Source organism: Petaurus breviceps, unplaced genomic scaffold (assembly GCF_028583685.1).
Source record: "Petaurus breviceps papuanus isolate PSGF00001 unplaced genomic scaffold, PetGlider_PUasm1.0 90752, whole genome shotgun sequence".
Lineage (NCBI taxonomy): Eukaryota > Metazoa > Chordata > Mammalia > Diprotodontia > Petauridae > Petaurus > Petaurus breviceps.
Genome location: NW_027187336.1, coordinates 11127397 through 11140155, shown reverse-complemented (window position 1 = coordinate 11140155; position 12759 = coordinate 11127397).

Sequence of the window (12759 nt, the reverse complement as noted above, 5' to 3'; positions counted from 1 at the left end):
ATCCTTACAGCTTGGGGACGATACTGCTTTTAATTCTGGTTCAGGACAGGACATAGGCACCCCCTATTGAATTGAACATTTTCCGTGGTTCATTTAAGGTTAGCTGTAAGGATCTATCTAAGGAAGCTTTCCCTGGATTCTGCCTAAAGGTAGCCATTAAGCTCACAGAGATAGTGCTATGTCTTGCAAGTTGTATGCAGGCTCCCAGAAGCTTTCCCATCACCACGTCTTTCCCAGAGAGCCAGTAAACAAATGGAATAAATGGAGCTTGGGATATCAAGTATTTATTAAATAACTGCTGTGTGCCAGGAATTGTTCTAAGTGCTGGGGATACAAAGAAAAATAAAGATTATGGTCCCTTCTCTCAAGGCATTCACATTCTGTACTAATGGGGGACAAGTGCAGACAACCATGTACAAATAAACGACATGCAGAATGAGTTGGAGATAATCAGCAGAGGAAAGCCTCCAGCACTAAGTGGGACAGAGAAACGTTTCTTGTAGAAGGCAAAATTTTGTCAGGGATTTGAAGGAAACCAGGAAATAAGGAAGGAGAGAATTCTAAGTGTGAGACAGCCAGTGAAAGAGACAAGGAGGCCAGTGTGTCACTGGATTGCAGAGTACATGGAGGGGAGTGAAGTATAAGAAAAATGGAAAGATCTACATCATGAAAGGCTTTGAATGCCAACCAGGATTCTGTATTTGATCATGGAAAGGATAGGGAACCACTAGGGTTTATCGGATTGCAGGGGAGGAGAGCAGGGTTTGGAGGAGAATCACGTGATGAGACCCATGCTTTTGGAAGATCAGTTTGACAGCTGAGTGGAGCATGAGCTAGAGTGGAAAGGGACTTCTATCCCAAAGTGAGGTGCTGAAGGGGATATGTGCATGTGACATTATTAAAGTAGAATCTGTGGGGCAGCTAGGTGGCACTGGCCCTGGAGTCAGGAAGACCTGAGTTCAAATCTGGCCTCAGACACTTAACACAAAAACTAGCCGTGTGACTTAACCCCAATTGCCCTCCAAAAAGCCAAAAAAAAAAGTAGAATCTGGAAACAAATTGGATGTGGAGACCCAGGGAGAAAGTGAGGAGGTGAAGATGCCCCCTAGGTGGTGAGTCTGGGTCATTAGAAGGATGGTGGGAGTCTGGACAGTGTTAGGGAAGTTAGGAAGAAGGGAGAATTTGGGATGAGGGGAGAAATGATGAGTTCAGTTTATCGTCCCTTGCCCTCAAAGTGTTTACATTCTGTTGCAGGACAAGGAGGAAGAGTGAGGTGAGCACAAAATACATACAAGGTAATATCAGGGGAGGGGAAAGCCTGGTAACCAATGGGGGCCTCAGGAAAGGCTTTGTTTTGGAGATGGCAGCTGATGAGCTGATCCCTTAAGGAAGCTAGGAATTACGAAGTAGAAATGAGCAGAGAGAGAATGAATGTCTTCATGTGGAGTCTCTCCCTATTAGAATGTAAATTCCTTGTGAGCAGGGACTTTCAGGCTTTGTTATTTCCATTTCCAATGCTCAGCTCCAATGTACCTTGATACACAGTATTTAATAAATGCTGTTTCATTCATCCGATCACTTTAGAATGGCTTCTTAGGGCTTAAGAAGAGGTTACTTTCTCCAGAATTGTCTTCCCCAAATTACTGGTTTTCTTTAAGACCTAGGTCAAGCACCACCTAGTGCAGAAATCTTTTCTTGGCTCTCCAGTTTTGTTTGCAACTCCTATCCCCACCCAGGCTACTAGTGCCTTGCCTCCCAAGATTACATTGTATTTTATATATCTTACATATATCTATGTAAGTACATGTCTCTTTCATTAGAATGTAAGATCCCTGAAGGCAAAAACCGTTCTGCAAATTTTGTCTTTGTATTTTCAGCACTTAGCATGGTGCCTGGTTCTTATCAACAAGGGCCTTGTTGATTGATATTCAGTATCTCAAAGCATTTTGTCATTGTTCAGTCATTTCAGTCTTATCTAACTCTCTGTGACCTCAATTTTCGGTTTTCTTGGCAAAAATACTGGAATAGTTTGTCATTTTCTTTTCCAGCTCATTTTACAGATAAGGAAACTGAGGCAAAGTGAAGTGACTTGCCTAGGGTCACACAGCTAGGAAGTGTCTGAGGCCAGATTTTGAACTCAGGCCCAGCGTCCTATCCTGTGCCACTGAGCTGCCCTTCTCAAAGTGTTAGGGGAAAAGAAAATTAAAAAGAAAAGATTTCTGCAGTTAGGTGGTGCTTGACCAAAGTCTTAAAAGAAACCAATAATTTGGGGAAGACAATTCAGGGGAAAGTAACCTCTTCTTAAGCCCTAAGAAGCCATTCTAAAGTGATCGAATGAATGAAACAGCATTTATTAAATGCTTACTGTGTTTCAAGCCCCAGACTTCTGACTTAGCTGCTAAGATTTCAAAACATTCTCTGTAAAGTCTATCCCCTTCATGCTCCTTATGAGAGAGGTCAGGAAGGAGCTTATCCCATTGTCAGTCATCTAAATAACTTCCCTGGGTAGACAGGGAAGCTTTCTCCATAGATGCTCGCTATGAGCCAGAGAGGAAAAAACTTGGCCCTTTCCTTACTCTCTTTTTTTCCCCTATGACATTATTATTTCAGTCCCAGAATAGTTCAGAACATTTGGGAAATTCACACTCTAAAAATACTTCTTTTCTTCATCCAGGCAAGATAATGCAAAAGAATGACAGTGTGTTACTAAGAATGTGATTCCCTGGTTATATAACCTGGACAAAAATAAAGAGTGTACTTGGCCAAAAATAGGGCCAAGAAAGACAAATGTGAATAATGACAAGTAATATTGACCACTCATTATTTACTTAAACTTTTAGTTGGCTAAAGAACTTTATAAAAACAATCAGATCAGTGCCATATCATTCATTACTCATATCTAGTCAACTTCTTATGTCATTTTTCTGGTAGAAGCTTATACTAAGAAAACGTAGTATTTTTCAGAGTGGGGTGACCAGGGATGTCACGTCACAAGAATCTATTTCCTCTTCTTTTTTCTGCTGGAAAACTTTTTATCGTAGGTAGAGCAGGATAGCTGGATGCTTTTTAGATGATTCCAGCTTTATCGGCAACATCCACAGCATCGTAGTCTGGGATAGGCCTTCTTCTCTCTGTCAGGCCACATCAGTGTGTTGACCTTGGCTGTGTCGCTGTCATAGACCTTCTTTACCACCTGCTTGATCTGATTCTTATTAGTCTTGATGTCCAAAATGAAGATGAAGGTGCTGTTGTCCTCAGTGTTATTCATAGCAGACTCAGTGGTTAAGGGAAACTTGATGATGGCAATAGGGATCAAGCTTGTTTCTCCAAGGGGCACTTTTTCTAGGGTATTTGGGCCACCTTCAGAGTCTTATTGTCTTAAGTCACCACAAGGTGAGGACCGTTTGTATCTTCTTTTTGTGGCTATGGAAACCCTTCAGCACCACTTTCTTGGCCTTCAAGGCCTTGACCTGGGCTTCTGTCTTGGGGAGAAGAACCTCTTCCTACTTTTGCCTACTTTTAGCACCATCCTGGGGGAAAGCGCTTTCTCTTTTTTTTTAACTTAACAGACTTTTTCTTGCAGCAAATATTATTAATTTTTTCAACTAAAAAAATTTGTTTTTCTCTCATTCTTACCTCTCCTCCTTTTAGTGGGGAAAACAAAATACCTTGTAAAGATATATATATATAGTCAAGTAAAATAAATTCCCAGATTGACCATGTCCAAAAATATGTCTCAGACTGCATCCTGAGTCAGGAAGTGGGTAACATATTTCATCAGTTGTCTTCCAGAATCATAGATGATCCTTGAGTTGATCTGAGTTCTCAGGTTTTTCAAAATTGGTTGCTTTTGCAGTATTATTATCATATAAATTGTGTAAATTCTTTTGCATTGCTTTGCCACTACACGGAATCGTGTATGTGAGTCTTTTTCTTTTTCTTTGATCTCTTTGGGGCATGGGTTGTAGCAGTGGTATCACGAGGCTACTTCATATTCAAGGAGTTCATGATTTATCAATAGTCCTGTGATTTGATGTTGCTTGAGGAATATATGTTATTGTCCCATTATGTGTCCAAATAAAACCAATTCAAGTTAACCTGCTGACATTGACAGAATGGGCCCTGAAACACGTTGGGATCATCATTGTCAAAAACACCATGGATTCCTTCTGTGTGTAGGACATCAGACTGGAACTGAACTGCTTTAGACAGTTGGAACACCAAGACTCAAGAAATAGCCTTTGTCCTCCCTCGGGTGTCTCCAGGGTCTTACATCAGTGCGCGATATGGCAGGTGGCATGGTTCTCTAAGTAAGTATGTAGTTTTGAGGTGTGCAGTCCCTTTCTACATTGAGTATCATCTCTAGTTATCTACTATAAGTAATTTCATCTGGTAATATCAGGCAAAAAAAGTTTAATGCAAGGAAAGAAGAAAGACGTGGCAAGACATTTGTCATTGTTTTCTTTTTTTCCCTGTTTCATAAAATACTGCTTAAAATATAGTCATCAGAAAGTAGCCCAAAGACTCAAGTTTCCTAGGTCACCTGACCTAAATCTGGGTAAGCAGGAGAGCAAGAAATGGGGAAAGGGAAACAAACTCATTTCATACTTTGACCAAATAAGTCTCCAGTTTTTTCATATGTGCTTTTCCAACTCTAGCTCTCAACCTAGCCTAGTTCTTAAACTGTCTTTTAAACAATGTGAACAGCCTATGTATAATATGATTGTAGCTGTGTCTCCTGTGTTTCTGCACGTGCATGAGAAGATTGGAATAAATGATTTGAAGACCCCTTCTAATTCTAAATCCTGTGTGTTGGAGAGTGATGGACTTGGGAAACCTTGATTCCAATCTGCAGCTTATCTGTGTGATGTAGGGCACATACTGAACCTTTCTGGGTTTGTTTCCACATCAGTCAAAGTGATGACATCTTTGTCATCAGATGACCTCTAAGACTCCTTCCAGCTCTAAATGTATGATTTTAGGTTATTGGAGAATCTACTATGAGAAAGACAAGATTTTAGCAGTTTCTTAAGGATAGTAGCCCCAATTTGTACAGTGTGAATTAGGTACCCACCGTGCCTAGTCCAGTAATATTTGTTGTTAAATTCATGGAAGTGTTTTCATATATAATTAAGGTGTTATTCAAATTTAGTATAGTATTATATGAGGGGTACGCTTTAATTTTCCTACTGCACATCGATTCACAAAATTTAAAAAAATAAAAAAGTTACCTAAGAACTCTAGCTAATTCACACATAATCTCACATATAGTAAGCTCTTAATAACTGCTTGTTGACTGACTAATTAACACTACCGTGGTCAATGTGTGAATGTTTTGCTTGCCTCTTCTTGTTATAAGGGAGGGCTTGTGCGGGGGAGGGAGGGATGAGAGGGGCAGAGATATGAATGGGGAATGTGTGTATGATAGTGATGCAAAAAAAAGGAAAAGTAATTTGATGAAATAGTTTTAAAATTTTTCAGAGAAACAGAAATTAAGAGGAAGTTAAGGAGAAGACACAGACATGCAGGGCAGTATGCTACTGCCAACTTAAACTGAATACTTTTTAAAGATCTAATCTGTATGCAGTAGAGCAGAGGTATTAAATGTGGCCATTTGTGAATGTGGCCAAACACACACACACACACACACACACACAGTTGTCTAAGTCAATTTGTGTCCCACGGGGATTCTTATGTATGGCTTAGTGACTATCCATTTCTCTGTGAGTTTGACACACACAGAGTTTCAGTTTCAGATATAACACTTTTTCCCCGTTCTTCTTTGTAAATGGAAATACTCGTGTTTGTTGATGTCCTTGTCATTTTTCTAAAGAGCAAACATCCCACATACTACCCATGATTCTAGGGGAACAAAAGTAGCCTTTGCTGTTTTTTTGTTTTTTTCATCAAGACCAAAAAAATACTTTAGCTGCTAGAAGACTGCTTCTTGTTCTCCTATTGGGTCCATCAATGAAAAAAGTCTCTAGCCTTGGCTTTCCCTTGTTTATTATGTAGAATCCTTGAGTCAGAAGCAATTTCAGATGTCAGCATCTTTCCCAAGATGGTACAATTCTTAACATGTAATTACCATATCCTTATGACTCTTATCAAGGAAGGAGTTTCTTTACTCTCCCTGATTAATCTCTCAAGGGCTTACTTGAGTACTAAATTCCCTATTTCCCATGATTGGACAAGAAGGAAAGGATCATTACTCCTTGGCTGGCGTGAGGGAGAATTTGAGCTTACACACTGGGGCAGCAATGAGATGGTTCTCCAGGAGAGGCACTAGCAAAGCTGCTCTGATGACATTTTGGAGGAAACCATAGATGGTCTTTTCTGAGTTTGGGAATAACAGTGTGTTCCCTCCTCCCCCAGACTCCCACTTCAGAGACCTTGATTCCAGATTCTGTCCTTGGGTAAGTTCTTTCTTGCTGCCCCCAAATAATTTCTTTTTTTTTTTTTTGGTCTTTATTAATTTGTTTACTTTTAGTTTACAAGATTCATTACCATAATTCCTTGAGTTTCAAATTTTCTCTCCCCCCCCCACATGGCGGCATACAATCAAGTATAGTATCTGCAAATACTTTCACATTAGGCATTAGTCAAGTTATAAAGAAGGATTGTAACAGATGGAATAGAGAATGGAAAAGAGGAAACAAAACCAAACAAGAAAACGAAAAAGGGAAGGTAGTTTGCTTCAATCTGGGTTCAATCTCAGTTCTTTCTCTGGATGTAAACATCTCTCTCCATCATGAGTCTTTTGGGTTTGACTTATGTCTCTGGATTGCTGAGAAGAGTCCAGTTTATCAAAGTTGGTCATCACACATACGTTGTGTCTGTAATTGTGTACAAATCCTCCTGGCTCTACTCTTCTCACTCAGCATCAGTTCTTTTAAGACTCTCCAGGTAAATATGAAGTCCATCTGCTCCTTATTTCTTATTGCACAATAGTATTCCATAACATGCATATACCACAACTTGTTCAGCCATTCCCCAATTGATGGGCACCCACTTAATTTCCAATTCTTTGCTAACCACAAAAATAGCTGCTATAAATATTTTTGTATATATGGGTCTTTTTCCCACTTCTATGATCTCTTTGGGATACAACCCTAGAAGCGGTATTGCTAGGTCAAAGGGTATGAAATTATTTATAGCCCTTTGGGCATAATTCCAGATTGCTCTCTAGAATGGTTGGATCAGTTCACAACTCCACCAGCAATGCATTAGTGTTCCAATTTGTCCACATCCTCTCCAGCATTTGTCATTTTCCTGTTTTGTCATCTTAGCCAATCTGACTGGTGAGATGTGGTACCTCAGAGTTGTTCTGATTTGCATTTCTCTAATCAATAGTGATTTAGAGCACCAAATCACTTCTATGGAAGTGATTAAATGGAGACAGAATCATGATGAATCACACAGAGATGTGGACCCTGAACTGGCCAGTCTTCATAAAGCTTTTTAAGCTTGTGTCCTCCCCTATCCTTAACCAAATGAAATTTGTTGTGTGTGAGACTTGGGACGTTTTATTTAAAAAAAAAATGGTTTTGCCTTCTCAGTAGCCTTCTCCTCCAACCCATTTGTGGCTCTTCCCTTACAGTACATTGCCTTGTGACTCCTGTGCGCTCATCCCTGACAGCCAGTTGGCATTAGAAAAGCAGATATTTATTACCCTTAGGCTTGATCATTACTTGTTCACAGCAAGAACTTTACCAGCAATTTGGCATGACTTCTATGTGATCTCAATAAACACAGCTGTACTCACTGATGGGGGGGGGGAAGGAGGAGGAAAGAAAAGCTGTGGAAAGCCAATGCAGAGTATAGGACTGGTCTTGAGAAAAACATTTTGCAAATCTTAAGATTCTTATTAAACGTGAGTTATTATACTATCTTAGAGGCAGCCAGATAGCATGGTGGATGAGGTGCTAGACCTGGAGTCAAGAAGACCTGAGTTCAAATCCAGCCTTTGACACTCACTAACTGTGTGACCCTGGGTAAATCATTTGATTTGTCTCAGTTTCCATATGTATAAGCTAGAGATAATAATAATACCTATTTCTCTGTTGTTGTGAGGATAAAATGAAATATTTGTAAAGCACTTGGCAAACCTATATAAATGTTTATTATTTATTATCTTAAATTCATTGTGCACCATTGTGAAAAGTCCAAAAGCTTTAGCTCTGGAGAGAATGGGAGCAGAGGTGGGATTCCATTTCTCCTAACATAATTTGCACATGGAAGGACATTGGATAATAGATTTATCACTGAAAGAAACCCTAGAAGCAATTACTAGAGCATCTTCCTTTTAAAGATGAAGATGCTAGGACCCAGAGAAGTAAAATGGCCTGCCCAGGTGTGGTTCAATCTGGAGGGCTCTGACCCCACATCTGGCACTCTTACACCTGTTGGGCTGCCTGAAGTTTATTAGAGACCATCTCGTCCAACCACATCATTTTATTCTCCTGTAGATTTCGTTTCTGGGGAACTAGTCATTAAAAACTATGATTAAAAATGACTGCTCAGGTGAGTGCTAGCAAGTTAGGAACAAGAGACCAAAAAGAACTGCTCTTAATAAGCTGTCATCAGCATAGCAGCAGTGCACCTCTGCTTCTCTGGTATCATACTTTCCCCTTACTCCCATGGCCAAGTGCTCAGGGACCACCTGTCTAATGCTTGATAGCTTGCTAAAGGAGTTGCCCATTTGAATGCTTTCTGAGTAGTCGTTTTCTTTTTTCTTCCTGAGAAATAATATCTTTTTAATTAGGTCCTTAGAAGTAGGGCTAAAATCACCTTGGCTAACCTATGGGAGTTTTCCTTTAAAATCACCATCTTATTCTGGGATGTGGAAAAATAAAATCTACAGGCTTAAAAAATTATCTCTGGGTCAAGCTATTGAGCAAAAATCTTTTTTCTGAATTGAGGGAGGTGACAATTTTGCAAAGATTATGTCCAAGTAAAGAACTAAGAAAGGGGAAGAATGTTCTTTATATCTAAGCTGGCATTTGGGTATCCATTCCAATCCATTTAAATGAGTACTCATTACATAGTGTGGGAAGGGCATTGTGCTAGCTGCTGGGGATATAAGGATAAAATGAAAAAGGAACAGCCAGTCTGGGCACATTTCATAAAACTGCTCTCCGCTGGCAACTCTCCCCCCACCCCCGCCTTTGCTGATGCTGGCCCTGGCCTTGCTTGGTGGCCTGTTCTGTTACTTGGTCTCCCTCAGAGTGAGCATTGTTGCCACAAAACCTTGCTGGGGATGGGGAGACTGTTTCAGAGGTGCTTGGTCCACGAGTACTTGGTAAAGCAGTAATAAGTTGCCTTGAGAAAGAGCTGGATTTTTGGCAAGGGAGCGATGTCAATATAAAGGAGCTTTATTTTAGCATTACAGGGTCCAGCCAAACTTACATTCCCCAAGTTGACACCAAGTCAAGAGCTGGAGAAATTATTTCCAAAAGCTAATCTAAGAGACTGAAATCTTCCAGTTCAAAGTTGTCCAAAGAATTAAAAAAAAAGTCAGACTTTTTAGATCCATTCCTAAAACTTTTTGTCAGAAAGACTCCACTTAAGAATAGCACTGTGAGAGCATCTGTAGGGGAGGATTGTGATGCATATTGGCTACTTGCTGACAATGAACAGAATGTACAGGGACTCTCGATTTGGCTTGGGCTCAACGTTTTCCCACAGGTTGGCTCTTCAGACTACCCGTTCTTCTTTACATACCTAACAGTGCTGTGGATGGCTATCAGGAATACTATCAGTAGCATCGGTATAAGGTATTTTCCCTCCAAGTGCTCAATTTGCTTCCATCTTCTTTTTCCTCCCATCTTTAGTAATTCCCACTGGGAACATATGTATACATGAATCATGGAAATAAATACTGACAGCTTTAAAAGAAAGTCTAAACTCAAAAGATTTTTGTGTTTAATAGAGCAGAAATTTACAGGAACAGGTTTAGTTGCCATTCTCAATAGCCAGAGACTTTTTTTTTTTAAAGCATTCGGGGTTAAGTAACTTGCTCAAGGTTACACAGCCAGGTGTTTCTGGGTGGGTATTAAGTGTCTGAACCCGGGATTCGATCTCCAGGTCTTCTCAACACTGGAGCCCGTGCTCTTACTTGCTGTGCTACCTGGCCGCCCCTAGCCAGAGACTTTTCAACATGCTTTGCAACAGTTCTTGGTAGGTCAAAATACCTCTTTCTGGGTGAGGCCTACTGAAGATTTGCAAATATAATGAAACCGAGGCAGAACAGGATTAAATTAAATTCCTATCAAAAAGGGGAAAAGTTAAGCCTTTCTAGGGCATACTCCCAAATTCTGTTAAACTTTAGTCTTTATCTCTAAGTCCAGTTTCCATTTTGTCCATTTTTGCTTTATCCCTTAAGGTCCTAATCAGAAGGAGCACAGTCTACTTTTCATGTTTCTCTGGTATTTATTTTGGCTTTTCATTTTTTAGCCTACTTAGTAACTGACTCCAAACAATTGTCTGTTGAGGTTCAATTTGAGAAAATTTATCAAATAGCTACAATGTGCAGTGTATTGGAGTAGATACTGATACAAAGATGAAATAGACCTTTGATCAGCTTATCTAAAAAAAATCTAATAGTGGGTATAAGAGAGAGAGAGAGTATAAGTTCTAAGGACAGTTAGAGGACAGTGCAGTTCAGATAATGATATGAGGTTTGAGGAGATCATTTAAAGCTATGAGAGGGCAGGAGGAGGTGTGGGGAAAAGTTTGCTAGAAAAATGGCACTTTTGGGGGCTCAAAACACAGTCCACCTCTGTGATTTTGGACAAATCACTTAAAACTCCCAGGGCCTCAGTTCTCATCAGTAAAGTGAAGCCACTGGTCTATGTGGGTCTTGACCTCATGACAAGTTTGACAGCAGTAAAAGGTTTCTGAATGTGCAATGACCAAAAATTAAAACTCAAAAGCATAGTGAATCTGAGGTGCTTCTGGTAGCTCTTGCTGTGTTCACTGTAGCCTTGGCTCTGAACACAAAGAACTCATACTTTGTCATGTGTGCCTAAACTCAAAAAAGGGTGAAAAGGGATCTCAAGTGGAGAAAGTTCAAGAAGCCCTGGTCGAGATGACTTCTGAGGTCCTTTCCAATATGTCTATGAACTTATCAACGATTTCAAAAGGCAGAAATTGTGTTTGTGTGTTGAGTTGGGAGGGAAGGAGAATAGGGAGGCCAATTTCCAAAGGCTAGAAAGAAAAGGGTAAGATCAGAGAATGACTTATAAGAAAAAATACCAGTTGAGGGGCTTTAAAGAACTATTAATCATTTTGTCTGTACCCTATCTTGAAGCAATATAGCAGTTTACCCATCCCAAACTGATGCTTTGTTTCTGATTCTAAAAAACTTCAAAGGTAGGTAATTTCACAAACTTTCCATGGTCAGTTATTTCATTATCTGTCTTTACTGTTCAACATGAATTTCTTATGTTCGTTAAGTTTCTCTTTCTTTTGGCACTTCGGAGGAAATGATGAGTAGTAAAATGCCACTAAAAAAAATAATAAATTCTTCAACTTTTATCATTTTCAGTCAGTTCTTCAGTTGATCTTTTACATCTTCTCTGAACCTTTTTTTCTCCTATGCTTCTCAAGTTATCTAGTTGAAAACCCTACATAATGCTCCAGTATGGCAAAGGAAAAGAAAGACTGCTGTGAGGGAAAGCACTGGGCTAGTAACCACAAGATGGGGGTTTAAAGATAAGCTCTACCATTTAATAACTGAGGAAACTTAAGCATGACCCCTAATTACAGAGGTTTACTAGCACAAAGGACTACTATGGGAAAAGGGCTTGGTAAACGTGAGAGTGCTACATAAAGAGGAGTTATATAAATATGAGGTATCGTTGGGATATTACCAGCAGTACTTGGAAGATGAAGGATCTTCCTACATAATTCTGTCCTTGGCCATGGAGTACGTAGACGATGGAGAGCTGGATGATTTCACATGTATAAAAGATATCACTTTGCTTACCTTCTCAGGGGGTGCGGGCAGGGTTTGGAAAAAGGGAGAGAATTTGGAACTCAGTATTTAAAAAAGAAAAATATTTAAAATAAATAAGTTTTTTAAAAAAGGAAAAAAGAATAGCAGCCTTCTATGAAGCCTTCGGCTTCTTATGAAAGGAAAACTGACCAAGCTCAGGAAAATAGCGTACAATTTGGATTTATTTTATAGGATCCTTTATTAAAATGAAAACTGAATGAGAGATATACTAAAAGTACTGAAGAGCCTTCATACAGTGAATAAAAGAAAGGACCAAAAGTAAATTTAGGCTTTGCATAAAGTCAGTGCCCTATTCTGACTTGGTTTAAAATGAAAAAACAAAAATACTCTCATATCAGACCTGCACAACTTGGCAGCAGGTAGGGGTCAATATTAAAATAGGCTAACCTTCTTTGGGCCAGATAGGTTAGAATAGGGACAGAATGATGACAGTTGGTGGCTGTGGGTCACATGACAAGGAGGAGAGTGTGCAGTGGCAGCCCTACATTTTTCACCGGCCACCTGAAAATCTTTGGTGGGCTGCAAAGGCCTGAGAGCTATATGCTGTGCAGGCCTGCTCTATATTTTACTCAATTCTATTAATTTAAGCTGCTATTCTCAAAGGTTCATTGGCAAGGTTCATATTTTTGCTATACAGGATTATATTATGAATTTGGAAGGCGTTTGGAATTTTAGGGCCACAAACAGATCTACAGTAAATGCAGCATTCTGACATACAAGAAAGCTGTCATAGCATCCCA